The sequence below is a fragment of the Pinus tabuliformis genome, chromosome 4_1 (genome assembly GCF_031772625.1).
Source record: "Pinus tabuliformis cultivar Carrire ecotype Pingquan chromosome 4_1, CPIR1, whole genome shotgun sequence".
NCBI classification, from domain to species: domain Eukaryota; kingdom Viridiplantae; phylum Streptophyta; class Pinopsida; order Pinales; family Pinaceae; genus Pinus; species Pinus tabuliformis.
In genome coordinates, this window is record NC_142303.1 from 230081706 (window position 1) to 230095930 (window position 14225).

The following is a 14225-nucleotide window of genomic DNA, read 5'->3' on the forward strand; positions in this document are numbered from 1 at the left end:
ATATTGTGGCACTTGTCCTTCAGATCCACCTCAGTTCTCTCTTCAAAAATATCACGGTTTTTCTCAAGAATGAATTTCCAATGCCCTTTACCATACTTGGAAACTTCCTTTTTCAAAGTTTTTTCTTCAATGACACTCCATTTGGTAGGGTTTCTCCTACAAGCAATATCAACTGCAACCCGTGGACGCTTTAGTTGTGAAAAGCGCCTTGTAGCGGGAGTAGGAAGATGACCTTTCCTGAAGTTGATGGAGATATTTTCTCTTGACTGTGAATTGAATCATCTCCATCCCACTCATATGTCCGAGCATTTGGATTTCTATCCATTAAGCTGCATTTCAATCGTTCACTATGACATTTTCCATTTTGACGTCCAACCCCTATTGCCTTCCAATGTTGGGTGTCTTTCCTTGATGTAACATTGAGGCCCTATGCACAGGACCCCCTAAGGATGGCCGTACATGCAGTGCCCCTTGAGGATGGCCCTACGCGCAACGCCAAAGGGCTACGCATAGCACCCCTAGCCTCTCTATATCACCCCTTCTATCATGGTTGCGCTCTTTACTACTGTGTCCACTGACATATGAAACAGAAGTATCAGCGAGCTTATATCCATTAGATGAGACACCACTTTCATACTTTTCATCAAAACTACTCTTCTTCCTTTCTCGGGACCTTAATTTATATGATGCCATATTTGTCAAAATATAAATAATATTTTATGTATAGTTAGCACTTTGAAATGATTTTCTTGACTGGGATGGGAAATCTTTTCTTCATTTGGATAGTTGGGAAACTCACAATGGAATCGTCATCTGCCTCCCAACTGTATTGGGTCACAAGCAGGTTCAAGAAGATGGAATCTTCCAGTCTTGACATGTCAATGCCTGGGCGAAGTTTGTGGCCTCCTCCAAATGGAATAAAATTGTTTCCACTTGCATCCTTTTCTTACCATCTCCAAGGATTGAATTTGTCTGGATTTTCATAATAGTCTTCATCAAGGTGAATGGATCTCAAGTATGTGAGCACACACCATCCTTCAGGAATGAAGTTCCCTTTAATCTCCATGTCCTGCAATGCTTTCCTCATCACACCAGTTATGATATTCCCCAATCATAAAGTCTCAGTTATCACATTCTGAGTAAAGGGTAAGGAAGTATAATTGTTCCAAGTCAATTGCTCTTTCTTTTGTTCCTTGGATTTCTCCATCTTCATGTTTTCTGCCTTTAATTGTTGTAGTGCAAGGGGACAATCTATGAGAAACTTGACTGCAAGAGTCATTAGCATTGGTACCAAGTCTTCTCCTGGAATCATCAAATCTATCATGTTATCACATATAAAATCCATAGAGAATTATTGCTCTGTTGTATCATTTGTTTCCTGCAGTAACACATCTAACACATCCTTTGGACGATTTGGGTAATTGCAGGTGGCATAGTTTGACCTCTTCTCTTCTATGATTCTGTGTACCATCTTAACCATTCTTGCTTTGCCTTCAATGAGTTGTAGAGCCTTGTTTCAGGCAGCTTAACTGGCAATGAGACCAAACCTGAGATGAACTTTCTGAATTCTTGTTTTAGACATTCCATGTCATATCCTAGGCTAAGACTCATCAAAGCTTTCAAGAGTACATGAAATGCTATATTTTTTTTCTTCTTGGATGTAAATGAGTTGATTATCCTTCCAGTTTGTCATAGAGCTTAAAATGTATTTTTATATGTCCACAGTCATTTGCTCTTTCAGCTGTATAGATTTGAGAAAACCTCCTTTGAGGTCGTGTAGCTTCTTCTTCAAGTTCCCAGTTATCACAAGTATTGAAGACTTCCCCATGAGCTCATTGAGTGTCTTGGGATAAGAGGGAACAAATATCTTGCCATCATTTTGCATAACCACCTTGCTGACTTCTAGGTCTATTGATATGATCATGGGATTCCCAAAGAGGTGTGATTAAATACCTTTCCATAGCTTTAGTTCTACTTTTCTTACAAACCCACTTCCCAGGAACCAGAGTAAGTGGAGGGTTTGTGCTTCAATGGTTTGATGGCCCCGACAGTGTCTTGAAATCCTGCTACAAGAAAGTCTCCAAAACCTTTGATTTACTCTTTGAACCTATACTCACTGCTTTCATGTCACATTTCATCATGGCCCGAAGGTATAGCTTCCAGATTTCATATCCCATATCATCATAGACCATAACAATTTCCTCGCCCAATTTTGTTGGAAAAAACCATGTATTTTGCATCTTTGGTAGCATAGTACCGATCTAATAGCTTTTTAATATGATCATGCATAGTTGCATTAGTGATCTTGTTGGAACAAACTTTTGTCGAGTCATAAATGTTAGAGTAGTTGAACCTCCCCAAGATTCATACCTATAAGTCTCCAAGTAATTCCTCTCTAGGACCATGAGACCAAAAGTTGTAAACCTTTCACCAGCAATATCACTATTAGCAATGTACAGTGCCCTATGCCATGAATTGGAAGCAGGTTCTCAATTACCAAGAACTGCATCTACAAAAAACTGATTTGGATGGACCAACCTCTGCATAGATTCATGGACATCTCTTTCAATCAAAGCAAAGAAACGAGCTCGCCATATGTTGAGATAAGAATTAGCAGCATGACAGACATCTATGACCTCAAATGCTATGTTCTCTCCTTGTCTATCACAATGCAGCTACAAAACCAACCACTGGCATCTCCTAGCTTCCTCGGGATCGTTAAATTCATGAACTGCTACACTGGTTTATTTTTGAGGCAATTATTCATTTGGTCATATCTTCTGATCCAGAAACCGGTTTTGGGAGTGTGATATACCATTGGAAAGATTTTTTTGAGCTTCTTCTGATGGAAATTTTTATGACATGTTTTGAACTAAAGATCATGTGCAAAAAATTTAACAAAGCCAGACATAGTAAGAGCCCATCTTGATCACTGGTGACAAGCTACAAAGACTGGAACATACACAATTGTTCTTAAGGCAACCAACATATATCTAGTGAACTTATGATTCATCATATGTTGATATTTAATCAGTGCATCAATACTTTATTAAACATTAAACAGTAACTATGTGCCATAATAAAAAAGGAAACCATCACACATAAGCAACACACATGAACAATAGGATTTAAGGTGGAAACCCAATGCAGGAGAAAAACCACCTGTTGTTGTCGTCTCCGTCTTACTTTAATATAAAGAAAATTAGTTTACAATCTTGTACTGGTGCAGACCCATACCAGTACGCAGGCACCCACCTACAGACAGCTACAACCTTCTCTCGTTCTCCATCTTCTACTGGAAGGTAGCTCCAACCCCCTAATCTAATCACCAGCCACTACTGGTAGGAAGCTTCGACTTCCTCACTGAAAGCATCAACCCTCAATATCCTCCAGGGACCTCTTTTCATAAATTTTCAAACTGGATACTCCTGGTACACAACAACATAATATGAAGGTCACGTTTCATCAAATTTGCATACTAGACCAATCAGTAACACTGAAGCTCAAAATCAATCACCATTGCAATAACTGCATCAACCAACAATTAGTTAATCTGGGCAGTCAAATCATTGTCACTAGAACATTGTGATGAACCCAAAAAACTGCATCAACAACCAAAACCAACTGCAACCTCAAAAATCATATGTTAGAATGTATACATTACTTCAGTGAAGCAAACATGCATGTATATGCTACTTCCTTTAACCCAACCTGTGTATGCCTCTAAAAATACTAAATCATAAGAATTTTGAACCAAAAACCATACCAACCAGTAGCATTCTGAAGATCTACTGTCAAATTACAGAGTTCTAAACAAATAGCAACAAAGATAACCCTTCTCACTTAATCAATCAATCAATCAGACTCAAACTCCTTATACAGTCAATTTTACTTTCAGATCTAATGAAGACATCATTGGCAGACAGCAGAAAAACAACAAAAATAATCATATAGTTCAGTCATCTCTTAACAAAAAGATTTTATTTTGCATACGCTACTTGGAAATGCCGAATCTGCGTGTATCTGCGCCTTCACCAAGGTGAACCTACGTATAGATCTGCAATTACTTACTTATAACTTCACAATTATTATAGACTTCAAACATACCCATATCATGACATATAAAGGATAAAACATTTGTTAGCATTTAGATCTAGCCCATCCATTATCAGATCATACAATGATAAGTCATTTCAAGTCTCATGGTCTTGATCCAACACTGTATCCAAAGGTGCACAAGATATTTCAAATCATATCATAACCATATCCCTTGCAACATAAAATATACTTCAGTTAGAAGTATTCATGAAAAGCCCTTTTACTTGCACACATATCCCTTTGATCTTCTCCTCCTTATATAGTTTTAGCCTTTCTCAATACCTCAGATCAAAACAACACTTAGAACCTGTGGTATTCTTCGATGGGATATAGTAATCATTATTCTGGTCAATATTGTGGCATGATACCATCGTATGGACCCTTGGTATTCATTATCATTAATTTTCCAGCCCATACGTGCTTTTCCTCTTATGAAAGTGCGTGTATATGCATACACACCTTTTGTTCTGTGTACCCGCTTGTATACGCTACTTCGACTAGGTGAACCTGCGTATACAACTTAACCCAACTTAAAACATTCTTTTTCTTCAACTGCTTGATTTTGATCTCTAATCCTTTGTTCCATAATCTTTTTCTTCTGTGCCATTACTTTATTACCTCTGGATTGACCTGTTATAATGTGAGTTGCCCTTTATCAATTCTGAACTGACCTCTAAGTGGGTTGCCATCAAGGACAACACATGTACCATAATTCCAACACACTTGTGGCTACCCTTGTTATAGCTCCAAATATCACCCTTGGTATTTGTAATGCTTGGTATATGGCCTAGGGCGACCCCTCCTTCTAGACTTGGTCCAAATATTTTAAAAATAGTGTTTTACTCCCTATACGCTACTTTTCCCTGTGATAAAAGTGTGTACACGCGGGTCAGTCAATACCCAACCCGCATATATGTGTTAAAACACTTAAAAAAAATTAATTTCCTTAACTGTGGGCGGAGTTCACGGGTTTTACCTGTTGATTACCTCCTAGTGCCCGTGGCCCAAGTGTTCCCAAATAAAAAACTAATTGGGAGAAGTATAAATAAGACTTCTATGGGAAGGCCTTAAGGAGGAGAGAAGAGATAGAATTTGTTATGAAACTAGCTCAAGAAAAGATAGAAAAGATAGATCAACGCCTTAGAATTCAGCCTCTTCGAGGGGGCAACCTCCTTTACATTACATAAATGAACAATTCTTCGATGATACAAATGAAAATACCTCCTTTCTATATATAGGAGTCTAAGGGGTCATAACATAATCAGAGCCGACATAACAATAATAATGTAAGGGCATAATAATAACAATAGTGGGCTTCTATGGGGCACAATAGTAACAATATGGGCACTACATGGGTACCTCAATATAATAAGTGGGTTGTACTAATAACAATAAGGGGTTACACTAGTAGTATAGGGGCCTAACATGCCCCTCCCCTTCAAAAAGTGTTGTTCTCAACGCTTGAGTAGTTCTTGATGCTTCTGTATAAAATTCTTATCCTCCCATGTGGAATCTTCAGCGAGTAAGTTCTTCCACTTGATGAGATACTTTGAAATTAATCGATTTCGTAGCTGTCGGGTTCTTGTTTCTGTGACTGCTCCAGGTTCCAATATGATTTTTCCTTCCTCTTCAATTTCTGGCAATATTGTTTGAATTGGGATCTTTTGCAACTTTTGAATAAGTGGCCATACTTCTTCGTCCTTCTTCCATTCATCCCTTGCTTCATTTATCCAATCTAGTTGGATAATAGAAATAGTACAAAACAATGCTTCCACATCCTCATCCTTGAAGAGTCTTCCCATTCGGTAAGGTCGCCATTTTTTAAGTGCATGTAATATTGCCAACATTTCCTTCTCATAAATAACTCACTTGAGATGTAGCAGTAAAAATACCCAATCACCTACATCAAAAAAAATTCACTACGATGTTGATCTACCTGTTGTTTCGTTTGATTTTGCACCGAAGTGGCATTATCCTTTAAAATTTGGAGAACTTGTTGTTGATGCTCGATGTGATATTTCACTGCTTGAACCTTTTTCTTCTTGATATGTCCTTCTATCTCTAGAGTTTGAGGAGTGGTAATTTCTTCCAATCCTTTACAAGATATGGTCGGATTGATTTCTTGATGCTCGATGTGATCTTTCACTTCTTGAACATTTTTCTTCTTGATATGTCCTTCTATCTTGATAGTTTGAAGAGTGGTAATTTCGACCAATGAATTACAAGATATGGTTGGATTCATTTCTTCTTTCTCGATGTGATCTTTCACTTCTTGCACCTTTTTCTTCTTGATATGTCCTTCTATCTTGAGTGTTTGAGGAGTGGTAATTCTTGCCAATTCTTTACAAGATATGGTCTGATTCATTTCTTCTTTCTCTGGGGTGGGGTCCTGGCGTATATCTTCTTCTTTTGTTGTTTCTTGATCCTTTTCTTCCTCCTCTTCATATTCTATGTAAAATAATTTCTTCTCAGCACACTTATGACCTTTAGTGCATTTGCTATCACAATTGTAACAAAGCCCTTTTTCTCTTTTTTCTTCCAATTGTTGTGGTGTAACCCTTGTAGGTTGTGGAAGGCTAGGAGAAAAAACACTTCCATCTTTATAGTTGTGAGGGGTACACTTCCTGGTTTCTATAATTTTGCTTTCCACTATGTCACAAAGCCCTTTTACTCTTTCCAATTGTTGTGGTGTTACTCTAACGAAGGTGTTGCTCTTTGTAGCCTCATAATGTGCTATCATTTCCTCTGTGAAAATTGACCACGTAACAAGTTGTTTATGAGAACAAAGCCCTTTGTACCATAAAAATTGATCTGGTTCTAAATATGAAGATGCAATACATACCTTTTGTAACAGTTGTACACCATGTAGATCAAAATATTGCTCCATCTGAAGTATCCAATTTACCGGATCCTTGCCATCAAACTTCCTCATCTTGATTTTTCTTGATTTTAGGAGATCGACCTTGAAACGATTATAACTCTGTACTTTCGGATCTTTAAGTTCTGAAATTGTGACCTGTAGTAGCCCTCTGTGTCCTCTTTCCAATGCCACCAGTCTGATCCAAATTGGATTCTCCAAGGAAGAGTTATGCGAAATCTCCCAAGATGACCTGATTATAGACCTTTCCATAAGAGCGAAATTTTATGAACTGCCACGTGTCACTGTTTCGACCTTTGGATCTGAAAAAGATATACAAGAAACCACAGTTTGTCCTCTTTGTATACCTTCTTACGAAATTTCAATCCGATCCCCAGAGAGAAAGTTATGACGATTTTCCCCAGGTCACCTGTTTGGAATGTAATTCAAGAGTCTGCAAAAAGACCAACTTCCTCAGATCATATCTCCGCAAATATAGTGCGAAAAGCTCTGAAATTTGGACCTGAGGTTCAGCGCGATTTCTTCTAAAATGGGTTTTTTTGCAACTTCTGAAACATCGCAGAAAAAAGTTATAGCGAAAATTCCACAATGACCTGTTTCGAGCAGCGAAACCCTAGAATCCAAAGCTCTGATACCAAATGTTATGAAACCAGCTCAAGAAAAGATAGAAAAGATAGATCAATGCCTTAGAATTCAGCCTCTTCGAGGGGGAAACCTCCTTTACATTACATAAATGAACAATTCTTCGATGATACAAATGAAAATACCTCCTTTCTATATATAGGAGTCTAAGGGGTCATAACATAATCAGAGTCAACATAACAATAATAATGTAAGGGCATAATAATAACAATAGTGGGCTTCTATGGGGCACAATAGTAACAATATGGGCACTACATGGGTACCTTAATATAATAAGTGGGTTGTACTAATAACAATAAGGGGTTACACTAGTAGTATAGGGGCCTAATAGAATTACTATACTGAGATTATCCCCTGACCAAGTCTAAAGTATCCCTATGCTTCAAGTACTTCCCCAAGTTCAGGAAACCCTTGTTTCCTTGAGTGTTGATATTCTCCCACTTACTTGAGATATCATGGTATTGCTTATGGAAGGAGGTTTTTGAAGACCGGGACTAGACGGACCTGGAGGACGGTTTCGCTTGGAGCCAGAAGAAGAAGACTCAGGTGAACTCTTTCCATGTTTATTATAGTTTTCTACAATAAAAGAAACATTTTCTCGTTCCTAAGATTGAACTTGTTTATGCATCAGATGTTCTTGTAATTTGTGCATGAATGATTATTTTGATGTATGACTAACCATTTTCTTATATGACATAAAGTCGATTTCATTAAAATGCTTCATCTATATGCTGCTATGTATGTTCGGATTGGTTGATTTGCAGATTCGAAGATCATCAAGAGTTGCAGAGGGTTTCAACCCTACTGGGACTACCCAAACGAAGGACATCTGGGTATGTTAATCCTTACATAGTTTGTTTATTTAAGCATGTTGCCTGAGTTGTATGCTTTTTTCTTGCTATAGATTACTCTTGCTCTATTGGGGTTCTGACCCAAAACCCTAGGGTACTTATTCTCAGAACAAAATTGGCGACTCTGTTGGGGATAACAATCTTGTTATTCCTAGTTTGGGTTATTCAGTGTCAATGAGGGCTCAATTCTTGGTTTGTTTACTATGACAGTATTGCCCGCTCCTGTAGGAACTTGGACTTCAATTCTGATCTTTTTTATCAGGCCTTGTTTTTTATTTTTCTTGCAAAACTTAGTTTATGCACCTTTGTCTGTTTACAGAAGCGTACACACGCTTGTTTCTGTGAATTGAAACCGTGTATACGCAAGTTTCTTTTGTCAGAAGCGCCTATACAAGCAGTTGTGCTGGAACACAGTCGCATATACCATTTTTTGCATGCTTTTTTCAAATCTTTTTGTCCAGAAATATTTGTTTCTTGGTCTGTTTGGTTTTTGAGTGGTCAATTTCTGTCTTTAGAATTTAATTATTTAGCGACCTTATTATTTTGGATCATCTTATTCTTTGAAAAGATTTTGGCCTAGATTTGCTTCTGAGTGAATTTTATGTTTTGTGTTTGAACACACAAGGCTTCTTATCGAGGTTCTTGATTTTTCTGTTCTTCCGGAATAGCAGATTGTTTTGAATCTTTGTGTCAAACTTGATTATTGGTCTACTCGCTTTGCTTTCCGTCATTTCGTGGCCTTACACCTTTTCTTGCTTTTTGAAAGTTTTTGATGAATTTGAAAGTGTTTCTTTCCTGACTTCTCGGTCAGTTTCTCAAAGCTCTTTTACTGCTTTTGGATCATTTAGTGCAAGTTGAAACCCTTTTTTGTTCAAGTTTTCATTTGTGTTGAATTGGTAACTTACAAAGTTTCCTTGTGCTTTGCTTTCGGTCTTTGAGTTTTTAGTGGCATTTTGAGTGCTTTTGAAAAGTTGTTTTCATTGTTTCTTGAAAAAGAAAAGTCATTAAAAAACATTGTTTTTGCTTAATTTTTCCAAGTTTGATTTTGGTTTCTTTTGGTTTTTGAGAGTGATTTGTGATCTTTTTGATTAGTCCTTCTTGTTTTGAGAAGATTTTGTATTCAAAATTCATATTCTTTTCAAACACTTAAGTTGGCTTATAAACAATTGCTTTCATTTCTTTTTAGAGTAATCTAGAATCTTGCATTATCATGTACACCTTGCATTAGGGTAGTTTTGCATCATTAGAGCATCAATAGTCTTTTTAGTTTTTGTGAGTGTGAAGTCTGCTATAAGAAAAGAAAAGGAAAAAGTTGTTTGCTTTATAGAAGTTTCTTAGAACCCAAGTAGAAATTGCTTTTCATTAAAGAACAAACAAGTGCATTTCATATAAGTTTGTTTTTCATTAATTTCTTTTGCGTCATACAAACACCATCAGTTTCATTTCCATATTGTTCCTTTGACTTAAAAGAACATCCACTTAAAATCAAGCGCTTAATAAAATAAACTAGAACTTTTTGTATTGTCATCATAATACACCAACAAGTTTTAGGTTTATTTAGGGCCTTGGATTAGGCGAGAGGAGAGTAAACTCTCAAAGGCCACTCTAAATTGTAAAACATAGAAGTATGATTAAAGAATGAAATCCAATACCGTTAGGGAGATCGGGAAAGCTCCGTGACTGGGAGTTAAGCACGAGAGTTCATGAAGATAAGGACGAGAGATACCCCCTCTCTTACTTGTCAGATCCTACCTCACAACTGTTCCACTCGGCTTCTAATACAAGTTGGTGTATTTAGTTGCCTATCCTAGGGGTCCACACAGGTGGTTGCAGAGGGGAATCCCATGGCACCTGAGGTTGACGTTGCATCACATTCAGCAGTACTTCTGGAGGACACCCTTGTGAAGCTTGGGGGCTTGCACCGGCAAAGGCTGTTGTCTGGAGGTCAGCATAACTACCTCTGATACCTTCGCTAGTAGACCTGGGGCGTAATTACCCATGTCTATTTTCGGAAGACCCTTATTATTAACTTTCTTGTATTCTGGTGTCCGGTCCTTATCACTCGGGGCGAAAATACTTGGAAGTCGTTTGGTTTCTCATCTCTTTAGGGACATTTTTAGTGTGTGTTTTGTGCTCCTAGTCAGCCTAGATTTCAATTTTCTTGAGTCTTTAAGTAGATCTTATAAAAATAATTCAAAGTGGCTAACTGACCATCTAGACGGTCACATAGACTTTGTGAGCTTTCACCTGCGAGTCCAAAGTCTTCTCCTAGAAGGCATAGGAGTGATTCTGCTAGTGGTTTTCAACCAGTGGCAGCAGGCGCATCGGTGATTGATCCTCTGCTTGGGGGCATTAGTTTACAAGATAGACCTGGTACTACTACAGAGTTAGAGAGGAACACACCAGTTCTTTCTTGAGTACTCTTCGAGTCGAAAGATGCTAATGAAGTGGAAGAGCTTTCAGAGTCGGTTGCGGCTCTAAATTCTCCTCTCCCTCCTGATCATCTAGATGTATTGTTATACGTTGGAACTCTGACTCACATGCCTTTGCGCCCAGGTCCACACACATCCATCCTTTTGATGACCACCGCTGGAAGCATGGCATCCACCACGAGTGTTGCAAGTATGCAGACTCCCATATCTGTGCAATGGGGAGGAACTATTTCCATCCCTTCTAACATTCCCAGCACATCCTTATTTTGGTCTAATTCCATTCCGTCGACGAGTGGAAGTTCCCAAGCTAATGCATCTAGTTTTGGATTTTTCCCTTTTGGAATGCCCTCTCAAGGTATTCCTTCAGTTCCATTGAATGTACCATCAACCGCCTCCACATCCATGATGAGTGGATCAGCTTCTTTTTAGGGTTTCCCATTTGGAAGTGGTCATATACCACATTCCAATCCGATAGTAGGGTCTATGCCTTTTCCTTTTACAAGTCAAGGCAGTAATCCCTTTCAGAGTTGGACAAACCCTGCAGTTAGTGGGATAAGAACTTGGAATCAGTTTTTCGGCCAACAAGGGAATGTGTCGTATTCCTCGGTTAATTCATTTCAAAGTTTTCCACCCTTAGCTAATGCTTGGAACCCTTACCAGGGGCTGTCATCTCCTTACAATACTTCGTTAGGGGGGAAATTTACCGGTTACAGAGGATTTTCAGTTGGAGTTGGTCAAACTCCGAATTTTGCTGGACCACAAGGGTCACCTTTTGGTCCAATAGGTTCTACCAGTTACTTCAGGAAACCTGGTGCCTTTCAAAATCTAGGTCATTCTTTTCAAACTTTTGGGAACCCTACCCCATCTAGGTGGAATCCCCAAGGTCCTCCACGACTTCCTTTTCTAGCCACGCTTAATCTGCCAGACTTGACTAAGTTGACAAATGATCCAATTAGATACAATCCAACTTGGCCTCCAGTCCCAACCAAACTTCCATCAGATATTCCAAAATTCGAAGGGAAGAGTGGTGAAGACCTAGGCGACCATGTAACCACGTTCCATTTATGGTGCTCATCCAACTCTCTGATTGATGATTCGATCAGGTTGAGGCTATTTTAGCACACCTTAACTAGGAATGCGACTAAGTGGTATATAGAGTTTCCGGGGGGAACCTTTGCTTCTTTCGCTAATTTGGCTAACATTTTCTTTAACCATTTTTAGTTGCCTGTTTGTTACGAAGCCGAAACTGAGCTTCTGGCCAATTTTCATCAAGACAAGGCTACTCACATTTCGGATCATATCCAAGAATGGAGACGGAGAAAAAGGCTTATCAAAGTTGAAATTCCACTAGAATTCCATCTCGAATGGTTTTTAAAATCATTACAACTCGAGATCTCTAAGGATGTTTCTATGTCAGGCATTTCTTCGGAAGAGCAAGCTATCTTTTGCACCCAACAGTTAGAACTGATATATTCTCAGTCTGGGACTCTTCAGAAAATCTTACCTGATGCTCCTAGATCCATGGTTGATGTATCCAAACCGAAGCCAAGCCCTCACACTGATGGTATAGTTGGATCTATTGATGCAAATATGGTGAACCTTTCGAACCAATTGCAGCAGTTGTCCCTACAAACTGTTTCTTCTAACCAGGCTGCACCGTCTACTCCTTCGCCTTCCCAACCTTCTTCCATAAATGCGGTTCAGGCCTATAACCCCAAAGGAAATCAACAATCTGATGGGAAGAAGAAGGGACGAGGTAAAAATAAGAATCATGAAGGCAAGGGTAATGCAAACAAGCCCAATGATGGTGCCAATGAGGGTAAAAGTGAGTCTAAGAATAAAGTTAAATTTCCATGCAAGTTATGCAGTGGAGATCATTTGACTCATCTATGCCCGAAAATTCAAGATGCTCAGCGCTTGTTAGTGCAGCAAGGGTCATCTAGCTCCCAAGTTGTCTTAACTAACCCTTTCCCCTAAGGGCAGTAGTTGCTTGCTAGCGCGAACTCAAACCCTGGTACCTCTGCAGGGGGCAACCAAGTGGGGGACAATTCCTCAAAAGTTTTCATGATGAGTTCTCATGTCAATGTGGCTACACGGTCATGTGATTATGAGGAAGCAGAAACATCTAAGGATAAATCTGTTCCCGGAACTATGGACCCACCTCATATTGAGCGACCCTCTGTTGATTCTATACCTCAGATATCGAAAGTTTTTGCGAAGCGCGCGACTATTAACCCTAATGCTAGGGTAGCTCAGAACTACTCGGTTGTAGAATATCTGGCTCAGATTCCTTGCGCTATGTCTGATTTAGAGGTACTCCAGTCATGTCCTACTCAACGAAGTGCTTTGCTTTCAAGGATCAGGGTAGTAGATCCAAAAAATTATTTATTGCTCACTTTTGATATGCTCAATGTCAAAAAGAGACTTCCTCACCATATGGATTATCAAATAAAGTCTACTTACCAAAAAACTAATATTTTTCGAACAGTTATAGATGAGGTAGCTTCCACATGCGTAATGTCTATGTCACATTGGAAGGCCATTGGATCGCCTTCAGCTATTCCTTCACCCACTCTCTTGACAACATTTGACGGACATTCTCATAGGCCACATGGTATTATCCTGACCTTTCCTATATGTGTTGGAGGAAAGGTCGTTAATATTGAAGTAGAAATTGTTGATGCCAACCTGGATTACAATCTCCTATTAGGAAGGAATTTGATTTATGAAATGGATTCCATAGTGTCATCTTTATTCTATGTCCTCTGTTTTCCTCATGAGGGGAGAATTGTTAAATTTGATCAATTAGATTATTCTCCGGGTGATTCTCATGCAACTATGGATTCTACCGTTCCATTGTTGGATAAACCTTGTCAACCTATAGATAATTTAGGAGTAGGGATGTATTCTTCTTTTATGGGTGTATTTGATCTCCCCCTCATACAGCTAGAATTGATACAATTTCATCCTTCAAGGAGCCTTTATGGAAAGAGTTTGTTCGAACTCATTATTTTTCGGATCCTGGGACCTTACCTTCATCTTCGACCACATCATATGAAGAGAAGGTGGGTGGAATAGCATCTCCTATGTCTATAGCAGAACTTAGATATCAATCTATCGATAACTCTACAGACGACCATTCCACTCCTTCGGAGGAGGATTTAGATGGTGATGTGGCTCCTGCTTGGACCCCAAACTCCACTTCTTCTTTGGATTGCCTAGATACAGTTTTTCCATTTGACGAAGCAATTTTCGAAGCAATGATGATTATAGATCGACCATTGGAAGATTTACATCATCATTCATATTTTCGTCCTCCTTTGC

General features: G+C 38.8%; 1 pseudogene; it reads right to left on the reverse strand.

Moving 5' to 3' along the window:
* Positions 1 to 727: 727 nt before the first annotated feature.
* Positions 728 to 11107, reverse strand: LOC149175075 (3-epi-6-deoxocathasterone 23-monooxygenase CYP90D1 pseudogene; annotated as a pseudogene).
* Positions 11108 to 14225: the final 3118 nt, after the last annotated feature.